This window comes from Colobus angolensis, unplaced genomic scaffold (assembly GCF_000951035.1).
Source record: "Colobus angolensis palliatus isolate OR3802 unplaced genomic scaffold, Cang.pa_1.0 Scaffold165, whole genome shotgun sequence".
NCBI lineage: Eukaryota > Metazoa > Chordata > Mammalia > Primates > Cercopithecidae > Colobus > Colobus angolensis.
In genome coordinates this window covers 3,496,051-3,508,903 of record NW_012114766.1, presented here as the reverse complement: position 1 = coordinate 3,508,903, position 12,853 = coordinate 3,496,051, and the positions used below count along the sequence as shown (strand labels likewise).

Here is a 12,853-nt window from a genome sequence, read left to right as displayed (position 1 = left end):
TTTTTTTTTTTTTTTGAGACAGAGTCTTGCTCTATCACCCAGGCTGGAGTGCAATGGCCCAAGCTCTCAGCTCACTGCAACCTCTACTTCCCAAGTTCAAGTGATTCTCCTGCCTCAGCCTCCTGAGTAGCTGGGATTACAGGCGCACTCCACCACATCCAGTTAATTTTTGTATTTTTAGTAAATATGGGGTTTCACCATGTTGGTCAGGCTGGTCTCAAACTCCTGACCTTGTGATCCACCCACCTCGGGCTCCCCAAGTACTGGGATTACAGGCCTGAGTCACCACACCTGGCCCAATTTCAGCTTTACTTTGCTTTGTATCTGCTGTTCTCAAAAGAAGGGGAAGAAAAATCGCAAATCACTACCTGGGCCATTTCTAGGGAGGTTTAACATCCAAGGCAACCCTTCATCTGCTGATTAGTTCTTTCATTTCCTTAACAAAACGAGCAAGCCCTCAGGAACTGTGCTGAGCTCTTGGGATAAGGACACATAAAAGAAGGAACAACAGAAAAGGTCTGCTGTGTTTTAGACAGAGCGTTGAGGAAGGCTCAGGGGAGACGTTGCAGCCAGGGCTTGGAGGATGGGAAGGGAAGGATCTCGTCACTTGAGCCCAGGGGGCCGTCGGTCCCAGAAGGAGGAAGAGTGTGTCTAAAAATGGTAAGGGAAAATCTTTCTCTGCCTCTCTCTCCTAGAGACTGATGTGAGCATTAAGGGCTGGATCTAAATGACAAGAAGTTAAAGCAAACACGCCAGCCATGAAATGCATAACTACGTAGAGGAAATTAGATGTGAGGAAGCCGGGCAGGTCTATTGTTCTGGGGATGTTTACAGCTGGATTTCATGCATCTACACAGCACAGTATAATTGTAGCATCAACTTCCCTAGACACTCTCTTTTCTGATATCCACAGGATCCCTTTTCTCAGATTGGCTTGATCCTACCTACTTTGTTAAATGTGTTAGGAAATACATGATTTTATTTCTAGGAATGACACAAGATTAATATAAGGTAGAGAAAAACAAACTATATTAAGAAGAAAGTATTTTATTGGGCCGAAGTAGGGCAAATGATAAAGAGAGGACATATACAAAGAAAAATTTTTAATGTACTTTTTAAATATATTTTAAGTTCTGGGGTACATGTGCACAACGTGCAGGTTTGTTACATATGTATACAGGTGTCATGCTGGTGTGCTCCACCCATCAACTCATCATTTACATTAGGTATTTCTCCTAATGCTGTCCCTCCCCTAGCCCCCAACCCCACGATAGGCCCTAGTGTGTGATGTTCCCCTTCCTGTGTCCATGTATTCTCATTGTTCAACTCCCACTTATGAGTGAGAATATGCGATATTTGGTTTTATCTTCTTGTGTTGCTTTGCTGAGAATGATGGCTTCCGGTTTCATCCATGTCCCTGCAAAGGACATGAACTTATCCTTTTTTATGGCTGCATAGTATTCCACAGTGTGTATGTGCAGGACAAAGACATTTTAAGAATTGTGTTTAGCGTTGTAAGAAGTATGGTAGGGAAATAACAATTCTTGGCCTCAGTACCTTGCATTGTGGTGAGAAAAACATGTGACTCATGTTTTATCTCAGCTGCATTTTATTTACAACTATCTAGTAGCCTGGTGACCTTGTGAAGATAACGTGTCTAGGTCTTGGGGCTTGCACTGAAAGTTGATCACCTGATCATAGTTCCCTACTTTATTTGGGATTCCCTAGAAATCAGCTTAAGACAATGGCTTTAGGGGCAGTTTAATTCCAGTGAAGTGAGAGTGAGAGAAATTGGAACCTGACGGAGGTGCCAAATGGGCTGGGAAGCTGTGCTCAGCTTCAGAATCAGCCCAGGGAGTCGCTGTGTCTCACCGGTGCTTCTAGGCAGCCTGGGTGTACCCCTGGGGCCTGATGTTTACCATGAGCCCTCTCAGCCCCTGTGTTCCCCTCTCAAAGTATGACCCCTGGGCATTGCTTTCCCCTCATTTTGGGCATCCCACATGTCTACTGCAGAAGCCAGAGCCTCAGCAGGCTCAGTACAGCCAGCGTTTGGGTGAAGTAGCTCTGTTTTATCAGCCAATATCTTGCAGGCCTCCTGGCACTGGGTGGCATCAGCACCTGGGTTCTGGATTCATGGCCCCAGAAACCGAGTGAGCCATTGCACCAAGAAAGGCAGGCAGAAGGTGTGCTGCTGAGAGGGGCACTTGGAAACAGTCCTGTTTGCTGAGCGCTTGTGCTAGGCTGACTTCCTTAGGGGGCAAGTATGTTCACGTCTTTTAGTGTCCCGTAAACGTGCTTCTGGATCTCATGTGATGGCCGGTATGCATATATGCTTGTATATGTGAGCGTGTGTGTTTGTGTGTGCACTGAATTATAGCAGTGTTTTCTTCTCCTGCCCACCCTCCTGGCTTTTGCTCTGGGTGGTGCTCAGTAAGCCTGGATACTGTGGTTGCTGGTCAATTACAAGCAACCAGATGTGAAGGATAAATCAAAAAATTGCGAAGTTTTGCCTAGTGTAGATATAAGCCCAGGAGGAAATATTTGCTGGACAGTCTCTGTGTATGTCGGATTATTTACTGATCAACCACTGATTTAAGTGATCAGTTTCAAAGTTACAAAAAAAAAGAAAGCCCGTTTGAATCCAGCATCCTATGGTGCTGAGCAGAGGGCCCTCTGAGTCTCTTGTTCTCATCTGTGATTTGGGATGGAGGCACCTCCATTGCTGACTCATCATGGAGGCCCCACGCACCTGCCTGACCTGAGTGGTTAGTAATTTATGTCACTTCCCTGCACGCTCTACCTGGTTAGCTCCAGCCGCTGCCTGGGCATGTTCATAAAATACAACAAACTCATGTCTGCTGCTATTGTGTTGGGTACATGCATGATGGAGGCGTGAGCCGGACACTGGTGCAGGCTGCCGGGGCTCTGCTTGCTTCTCCTCCCATCTCTCTGCCTCCGACACTCCTCACTGTTTCCTCACTCAAGCTACAGAGCAAAGAGCATGATGCACACAACACCTTTTGGTCTAGAGTTTGAAGAGTCTCCTCCGGCTTCCTGAGCCCACGTGGAAAACAGGCACTGACGTTGCTGTCCTTAAAGCCCTGATAACTTGTCAGGAAGGAGGCAAAGGGGCTTTCACCTTGGATCTCATGGAGACACAAAAGAGAAGATGGGAGAGAGGGGCTTGCAGGCAAAGCTCCTTCCCAAGCCATAATTCCCCTCAGTCCCGGCTACATCCAAACCCTCTTCCCGGTTCCCACAGTGTGCCCATAGCTTCTGCCTTTGTATAGACAGGTGGGTGAACATGAGGATTTAATTTTTCTACTTCAAATGACGAAGTACGCTTGTTTCGTAAATGGCAGGTTTCCATGCACTTATAACATACTTGGAAATTTTAAATTAAATTCCCTCACACAAAAATTCATGCCTCATTGTCAGTGCCATGCTTCTGAGAGCTAGTCACAGCTGGAAATTGCCAATCACTCCAAGCCCCTTGCAAGAGTATTACTGTTGCTTACACCCTGGAAGAATCCTATATTTTGATTGTCATTAAGGGATCTTTGTTGGGCTATTGCTAACACACAGTATCTAAAAATCACATAAAATATTAGTTTCCTTTCTTTCCCTAGGCTAGAGAGATCCATCTACTCTCGGATGCATTTTTAGTGGTGCTAAATTGCCTTAAGGCTTGAAGAAATGAGTCTAAAAATTGCCGCTATAAAAAGAAAAAATGACCCAGAAATGACACATTATGTGTGAAAATCAAAAGGGTAATAAAAGGCATTTCAATATCCACAGCAGACGCACATTCATCTCTCGGATGATGGCATTTTCTAGAATGCCGAGCAAAGCGTGCAATGAGACAGCGTCCCCCTAGCATCCGGCTGACTTGCCTGCAAATGGTCTTCACAACCTTCCTGGTCTTCGCAGCCTTCCTGGTCTTGTTTATTAGGTTTGTGTCCCTAAGGGGCATCCCTCAGCAGAGACCGTCTGGTGAAGTGTCCAGGTTCCTGTCTGAGTGGTGTAAAAGCTCCCTTATAGGAGAACCAGAGAGGATACCTAAAACATTTATTTTAAAATAGAGGTGAATGCTCCCAAGGGCGCATGTGCCGCGTGGATACTGAGAGATTCCACCTAGAGGCTGGATACTGTTTTTCCTCCTAAGCCCTCCAGCTCAGAGGCTGCTTCTACACCTAGGAGATGTTCTGAATCCCTGCTTCTGTCTCCTGGTTTGTGCTCTCACTAGTGCCACAGGTATTGACTGCAAGGCTACCAGAAGCTCCATGCATAGTGCTGGAGGCTGTGAGAAATTTCAAGGTGAATGAAACACAGCGGTTCTCTCAGAGATTGGCGCCTTCCCGAGTGGCCTCTTCTCCCAAGCCTCCCACTCTTCCATGCTGCTAGGCTTTGTGTTAATATCCTCAGACTAAACCTGAGATGGAGCAATAAAGAAACTGTTATGTGCCTCAGAAGTGAGAGAAGGGAGGTGAAGTGGAGGGAGAGGGTATAAACCTAAGTCATTGTGTCTACTAGGGAAGGACAGGGTGCAACATCAAAGCAGGAAGGTAGGAGATAGATCCATGGTATTGGAAATAACCTTTGAACAACTCTGTTCTGGACAAACCAAGTTATATTCAATTCTCTGAACAAACCTCAGCTTTGTTACCAACAGGGTTTTGCTGTGGCGGTTTATTAATCTAGAACACATATACTCATTTTGGAAAAAAAAGAAAATACATTCTATGGATCTCTCAAGTCCCAACCCAAATTTCAGTTTCCAATGTAAGTTATTCTTATCTTTTTACTAAAGGCAAAATCAGTTCTTTTTTTTATTAATAGTCCCATAGCAATTTAGATTTACTTAACACATTGACCAGGAGCTGTTTGATGAAGTATCTCTTACACCAGCAGCTCATTAATATGGCCCAGGGCTAGCCTCAGGTCTGGTGCATTTGGGGATGGCTGTAAATGATTGCCAAACCCCTGTAGGTCTGGCGTAGCGGAGGCCCACGGAGAAGAGCGAGGAATGAGAGGGTGGATTTGGTTGCTGCATTGTTTCTCTGTTTCATTTTACCTGCAAACTGACATATACAGCCACAGGAAAGTGGCTTGGCTTTATTCATTCACTCAACTTGTGTTTGTTGAGTGTCTGTGCTGTGTTTGGCGCTCTAGGAGGCCCTGGGGACACTTGTGTGTGGCCTGAGACTTGCAGCCTGAGACTGAGCTCAAGATGCTGAGAAATATTAGAGGTGTTCTGGTTGGTTTTTCTTCTCTCATTCCTTTTCTTGAATCAAATGTCACTCTATTGTTCTAAAGTTAGAAAAAGACCGTCGTCTTTCTAATAGAGTTCCCAGGAAACTTTTTAGCACCTTGCTCAGGAAACTCCCCATAGAACTGATTCTATGTATTGGGAAAAAGCAATGTTTTAATGTGAAAATCAAGTAAGATGGAGGAAGGCAGGGCAAGAAAAATATAGAGAAAGAGAGAGGGAGATAGGGAGAAAGAGATGGCAAAGATGGGAGAATGACCCACATGTAATAAGAATAGCAATATTGTTTGCAAAGTAAGTTAAAATGGGTATATGAAGTTGAATTAATAAGTCTATAAATTCTGATGTGTAAAATGTAATTTTATTTGTACTGTGATTGGTAATTTCTTTTGTGAGATCCTCATTTTGTCTGAGTCAGAAAACTTTATTCATTCTTAAAAGAGTTAAAATTACTGATTTCCCAGTGAAGCAGGTTTAAAGTCAGTGCTCTGAACATCCCTTCAGTCTCTCTCAAGGATGTGAAGGGCCCGGGCTGTGGAGAGGGCATTTTGGCCTTGGCTAGAGCAGGCATCCCTCCTCCCTCCTGCCTGTGCCACCCACTCCCGGTCCTAACCTTCCGTACGCCTCTGCCCTGGAGGCTCAGAGGCTTGACCTTCTCCATTGCGAGCTCCTCCCTCCTTCTCCAGACTCTGCGAAGCACTGGGAAACACAGGGGTGTGTCCATGAGGCCACAGCTGGGAATGAAGGGGTCCTGCATTACCCCTGGACACACAGACACAGTGCAAGGAGTTCTGTCTTCTTCTGTCTCCTCAGCCAGCTTGGGTCTTGGTCCCAGGTCTGGTGGGGAAACACAACACTGGGCTTCCCCAGCCCCCGCGCCACCGTCACGCTCATCAACACAACTCCAGTGGTAAGTTCTGGCGGTAACCAGGACTCAGGTTTAAACAGGACTCAGCTCCATTCCTTCTCATTGGGCAGGACCCTCCAGCCAGGGCTTCCAGCCACCCCTGCCTATATCCAAGAACAGGCCAAGAGTTCTGACTTCTCCTTGGGATGGAGCGCCTGTGGGGAGGGGTGGGCCACCACCTTTGCTGTTTGGGCAACTCAGCCATTCCACACTGGGGGCTTAGTTTTATTTCTTATAGTGGAGAAGGAGAATACGGGAGAACGTACCATCCCATCTCCGGTACACATATTTCATGATGTACACCTGAAGTACACAGACACACACACCCACTCACACACACACACATACACACACACATTCACACACATACACATACATACACACACAAACACACACACATGCATATACACACATGGATTTGCACACACACGGATGTGCTCACATGTGTACACACACGTAAACACGCACATACACCCTTCAGCATTCACCCTTCCCCCTGCTCACAGCCCTTGTTCCTCTTAAGCAAATACTTTTCTTCAAGCAACATTTCTAAGCCTTTGATCAAGTGTGGCTGCAGCTACTGCCACCTGTGCCATCCATCTCCAGGTTTCCTTAAATTTTTGTGTTTTCTGCTGCTTGAGACTGAAAAACATTTTACCTAATGTATTTTTTCTTTTTGCTGAAGATGCAAAAATGCTTAAACGCCTACCTTCGGTACCTAATCATGTGTATGTATATACACATACACACACACACACACACACACATATATATTTATGGGTTTTATATTTATCAATATTGAAGTGTACTGTTTGAATTGGATTTTTTAACACAGAAAGATATATCTGTCTTTCCGTAGCTATCTATCCATCCACCTATGTATCTATGTATCCATCTGTTTATATTTCTATCCATCTATCTGTCATCTGTCAATCTATCTACCTAACCAGATGGATATCTACCTACCTATCCATTCATCTATCTCTCCATCTATGTATCTGTCCATCTATTTATCTGTCTAATCCTCCATCTTTCTATCATCTGTCCATCTATTCATCTATCATCTATCTATCTGTCTAATATATTTAACTATCATCTATCCATCCATCTTTCATATATCTATCCATCTATCTTTCCATCCATTCATCTATCTATACATCTATGTATCTGTCCATCTATTTATCTATCTAATCCATCTGTTCCCCCATCCATCTATCATCTATCCATCTATTCATCTATCAATCATCTATTTATCTATCTAATATATCTATCTAACTATCATCTATCCATCCATCTGTTATCTGTCTATCCATCTATCCATCTATTTATCCATCCATCTCTTTATCTATCATCTGTCTCTCTGTTTATCCGTGTATCTGTCATCTATCTATCTATCATCTATCTATCTGTCTATCATCTATCTCTCATCTGTCTATTGGTTGCGTCAGCAGATTCAGTAGATGCTGAGCAGTGTGTGTTGAAAAGAGAAGTAGGAGACCCCTACCTAGCCAGTCAGTAGATTAGTGTAATCTCCGGTAAATAGTGGACAGTTAAGTCTCACAGCTAAGTCAACCCGTATCCTGTTTTGAACATTAGTTTAATCTTCGAGTCACCTCAAATTATTTTTCAAAAGTAGTTGTAATACCAATGTTGAATAAGTTCACAAATAGCTATGCTGTATGACAACCAGATTTAGAAATTGCTTGTATTACTACTATTTGAAAATAGTTTACTGACTTAGAAAGAGTATTTATGTTGTGGTAAAGTTAATTACATGTTGATAAATAAAATGTCTTTAGAAATCAAACATGGAGCAATGTCAGAAGTGCTAAGCATTGAAGAAGTGCAAAATGTATGTTTCCCTATTGTATTTCATTTAAAAATCAAAATTTTGCTGCTTTAACTGTTTGAGTTAAATTTTGCTGTGTGGTATTTATTGTCAATGTACCATGTATCTTGATCTCACAAAAAATAAGTTCTCCAGTGTTTCTTACAGTTACCAACTACTAACAGTTGTATAAATTGTGCAATGTAATTAATCTACGGTGCACTAAAGTTACTTGCCAATAGAAAGGTACTGCTAACTTTTTTTTCCTGGAATTTTCCTCTGAGACTTCTTTCCAGAAAACCAAATTAGATGATCTTATGTTATATCTGATATATGTTACTTCAAACATAGTAATCATAAATCAGTGAAAACTTCGTTTATTATATATTTGAAGTTGAAAGCACACATAGCTTTTAAATTGAACTGATTCATGTGTTAGATAAAACGAGAGCAAAAGATTGAATTAATAAATTAGAATTGGGGTCTTATTTAGTTTGAACCTCAACTTGATTGATTCTCACATGGAGGCGTCTCCTTGGCTGTGCTGCTGGAATGGTGTTTACCGGCATTGGCTCTGTTTGCCGGCTGCAATCACATGAGGAGTTTGCTCAAGTTAATATTTGTGATGCTTTCAAATTAGAGAAGCCTCCATATTCTATTGGTGGCTATTTCCGATAATCTGCGAAAAGGTTTCATGATCGTGATGATGGAATGAGTTCTATACTGTACTCTCAATGTACTGAATATGAATGTGCGCAGAGATTTCTGGACTAGGTTGTGATAACAGATGATGATCGTGGAAGCCGGGAGCAATCCTCCACTCTCCACTGGAATCAGCTTTCAAAGCTCTCCTCTGGTGGAAATCTGAGAAGAGTAAGAGCTGAGTTCAGGTCCTGGAGAGTGCACGTGACTACCTCGACGAGTGAGAAGGAAGGAACAGTCTAATAGAAGCAGTGTAAATGTTTTTATTTTGACTTTTAAATTATAGAGTAATAGAATCAGGAAAAAATCATCATTTGAATATATAAAGAAAAATTTACTTGTGGTAGTACCACTCAAAAATGGGTTGTGTCTATCATCCTGATATTTAGATGTAAATATGGATAGAGAGATCATTGTTATTTTGAGTACATACAATTTTGGATTATTCTTTTTTCCTTTTCTATATTGCTACGTATGTCCTTTTTATTTTTCTTTATTGCTACATACATTATATATTTGCCTTTTATAAAGCAACATTGCATTCTTTCAAATATATCCAAAAATCTTAGTCAAGCACAGTCCTATTGTTGGCCATTTTCATGTCTTCCAAAGAATATCACTGACGAGAAATTTCCTATATTTTGGATGATAAACATATATTATATTGCCAGAAATGAAATCAATTAGTCAGAGTGGTGATATTTTCTTTTCTAAAATTGACAAAAACTATAGATATTTATGGTGTACATGACAGTCTGAAACACGAATACATTGTAAAATGGCCAAATCAAGCTAATTAACATACCCATTGCTTCACATATTTGTCATTTTTCATGGTGACAACTTTCAAAATCTCTCCAGGCAATTTTCAAGCATACAATATGCTGTTATTAACTACAGTCTGTAGAGTAGATCTGTACGTGCTGTACAGTAGATCTCCTGAGCTTTTTTCTCCTAATGAAATTGTGTATTATTTGTTTCCTCTCCTTCTTCCAGACCCTGGTACCCACACTCTGCTACTGTGAGTTCTGTTTTTCCGGATTTCACATAGAAATGAGACCGTGCAGTACTTGTCTTTCTGTGCCTGGTTCATTTTCCTTTGCATAATTTCCCCCAGGATCAACTGTGTTGTCACAAATGGCAAGATTTCCTCTTTTTTTAAAAAAAGGCTGAATAGTATTTCATTGTGTACGCCCACACACACATGCGCACACGCGTGCACACACACACGCGCACACACACACACATATAGCGCATTTTCTTAATCCGTTTCTCGGTCCAGTGTTGGACCCTTGCATTGATGCCACGGCTTGGCTATTGCGAGTAATGCTGCAGTGACTATGGGAGTGCAGATATCTCTTCGACGTATTGATTTCATTTCCTTCAGATATAGGATCTGAAGTGAAATTCTAGATCATGTAGTAGTTCTATTTTTAATGTTTTGAGGACCCCCTATAGTATTTTCTGTAATTAGTAGGCTAATTTACATATTTTATATTTCTAACAGCAATGTACAAGGGTTCCCTTTTCTCCACATCTCACCAACACTTACTATCTCTTGTCTTTTCTATAATAGCCATCTTAACAGGTGCGAGTTCATATCTCACTGTGGTTTTAATTTGCATTTCCCTGATGATTAATGACACGGGACACCTTTCCATATACCTGTTGGCCATTTTTACATCTTTTTTAAAGAAATGTCTATTTGGGTCCTTTGCCCGTATTTTACATGGATGATTTGTTTTCTTGTGATTTCCTTGTTTGAGTTCTTTGTATTTGTGGATATGAACTCATCACCAGATATTTTGTTCTCCAGTATTTCCTCCCATGCTGTAGGGTGTCTCTTCACTGTATTGCTTGTTTCCTTTCCTGTGCGTAAGGGTTTTAGTTTGATGTCGTCTCGTTTGTCTATTTTTGCCTGTGTTGCTTGTGCTTTGGGGATTTCGGCTTATTGATTGTTTTTCTTCTCAAAACAGAATACAATTTGCTACTTATCCCTAAAGGAATATTGATTGGATGTAGGAAAAACATGCATGAAAAGAGAGAGGTTTTATAGGAGCACAGAGCCCTCCGCGACTAAGGAGTGATGTGCTATGTACTGCAGTCATTGAAATACAGTGCTTGCTAAGTTGAAGCAGTGCCCCCCATCCCTCCGTTTCTGTTCGAACTCCCCTGGAACGTTACATTAAATATCAGGGGCTCAGATTAAGGGGATCATTGAAAATATGGCCACACTCAAATTCCAACTCTTCCTACCTGAGGACTCTAGTGTCATTTTATTTATTTTCTTCATGGCGCATTGTGACACTTTTTTGTTTCCTTTATGTTTGGTTTGGTTACTTTTTTCTTTCTTAACTATCCGGTTATCTCCATGATATTGGGGTTTTGTGCTATTCACTTCTGCTGCTTTGGTACTTAGAGTGTGACACATGGTAGATGTTCAATGAAAATATATCAAATCAAGAATGGTGAAAACTATGGATATTAAAATTTAGGTAAATAGAAAGAACTGGAGATTGATACCTGGAATAGAAAACACAAAGATATAGCAATTGTCTTAAAAAAATTTCTTAGATGAGGTTTAAACACAGATCAATGAGCAAAAACTATGGTGGCGGAATATGTCTACAATTACAGATGTCTTAAATAAGTGTTACAGCTAGCAATTAAAACGGGAATAAGGACTGGGTTTTGTTTTTTATATTTTTCACATTTAAAATTAGTACCTATTATGTTCTTACGATGCTGGGTTTCTCAAAATCAGTTCCACAGAACTCTAGTTGTCCTAGATTCCTGGTGAAAAAAAGAACTTCCTAGACAGATAAATCTGGAAACATCTACATCCTTTGAATTCTCTTCATTATTTTCAAATAAACTTTTGCACATTAAGTTTTATTAAGATAAGACACCACTTTAGAAAAGAAGAAAGGTGTTTAATTTTGTTGAACCTAGAATGTTCCCAATTGGTTTGACTCTGGTTTGATGGCTGTTGTAGACATCTGTGGCTCTGGTTTGATGGCTGTTGTAGACATCTATGGCAATCCCCAGAGAGTGTTTCATAGGTGCCATGGGGGATGCTGGTGCAATGTTCCTGGAAGGATATTTATTCTGATATTATAGATATGGATTTTTTTTTTCACCAAGCAAGAAAGAAAAGCATCTATTTATGTTTCATCTATGTTGTCTCTATTATTAACTTCATCCATCCACACTGACAACTGTGCTTCTTTTCCTGCGAAGACTCCTTATTTCACTTCTGTTTCCTCAACAACAGCCCGGGGTTTCTCAAACTAAAACCATGAGTAGAATTTCCTCTTGTAACAATGGGCTTGTAAGATAGTTAAATAAGACTACATTTAATTCAATGCCAGAAACCAGGCTCAGAAGAAATAATTGGGTGGTGTTCAAACCTGATCTCTGCCTCTCACACTTTTGAATGCAGCTGTCCAGTTGGTGTTCTGTGACAGAGTTTTGTTAATGTTTGCAACCGTAAAGCTCCGTGTTTGCAGATGCAGCTCGAGCCAGGACAATTTTTTCTCTAACTCCAGGCTGGATGGATTGCTTTCTTCTAAAACACGGTCGGGCTCAGTGGCTCACACCTGTAATCCCAGCACATTGGGAGGCTGATTCGGGTGAATCACTTGAGGTCAGGAATTCAAGACCAGCCTGGCTAACATGGTGAAACCCCGTCTCTACTAAAAATACAAAAATTAGCCGGGCGTGGTTGTGCACACCTACAGTCCCAACTACTTGGGAGGCTGAGGCAGGAGAATTGCTTGAACCTGGGAGGCAGATGTTGCAGTGAGCTGAGATCATGCCACTGCACTCCAGCTTGGGTAACAGTGCAAGACTCTGTCTAAAAACAAAACAAACAAAAACACAACAACAAAAAGAAAGAAAAGTAAAACAAATCATTCTTTTCCTGTAAGAATTTCTGAAATATAATATCACTAGCTTTCTTTTAAATATAATTAACATGTGTGATAGTAAAATACGTTCTTTACTGAGATATTTTCTTAACGTAGACTTTTTTACTTCTTGTTTTTGTAAAATATTTATTCATGATGAATGACATCCAACTTCCTCTTGTTTTCAGGGTACAAAATTTATTCACTTTTGTTTTCTTATTAAAGCCACAACATTCAGT

At 41.2% G+C, this 12,853-nt stretch overlaps 1 protein-coding gene across 1 annotated transcript in view; it reads left to right on the top strand.

Annotated features, from left to right (window-relative positions):
• Window positions 1–12,853, top strand: part of CSMD1 (CUB and Sushi multiple domains 1) — a 2,081,403-nt gene that overhangs the window by 1,425,156 nt on the left and 643,394 nt on the right. The window lies entirely within an intron of this gene.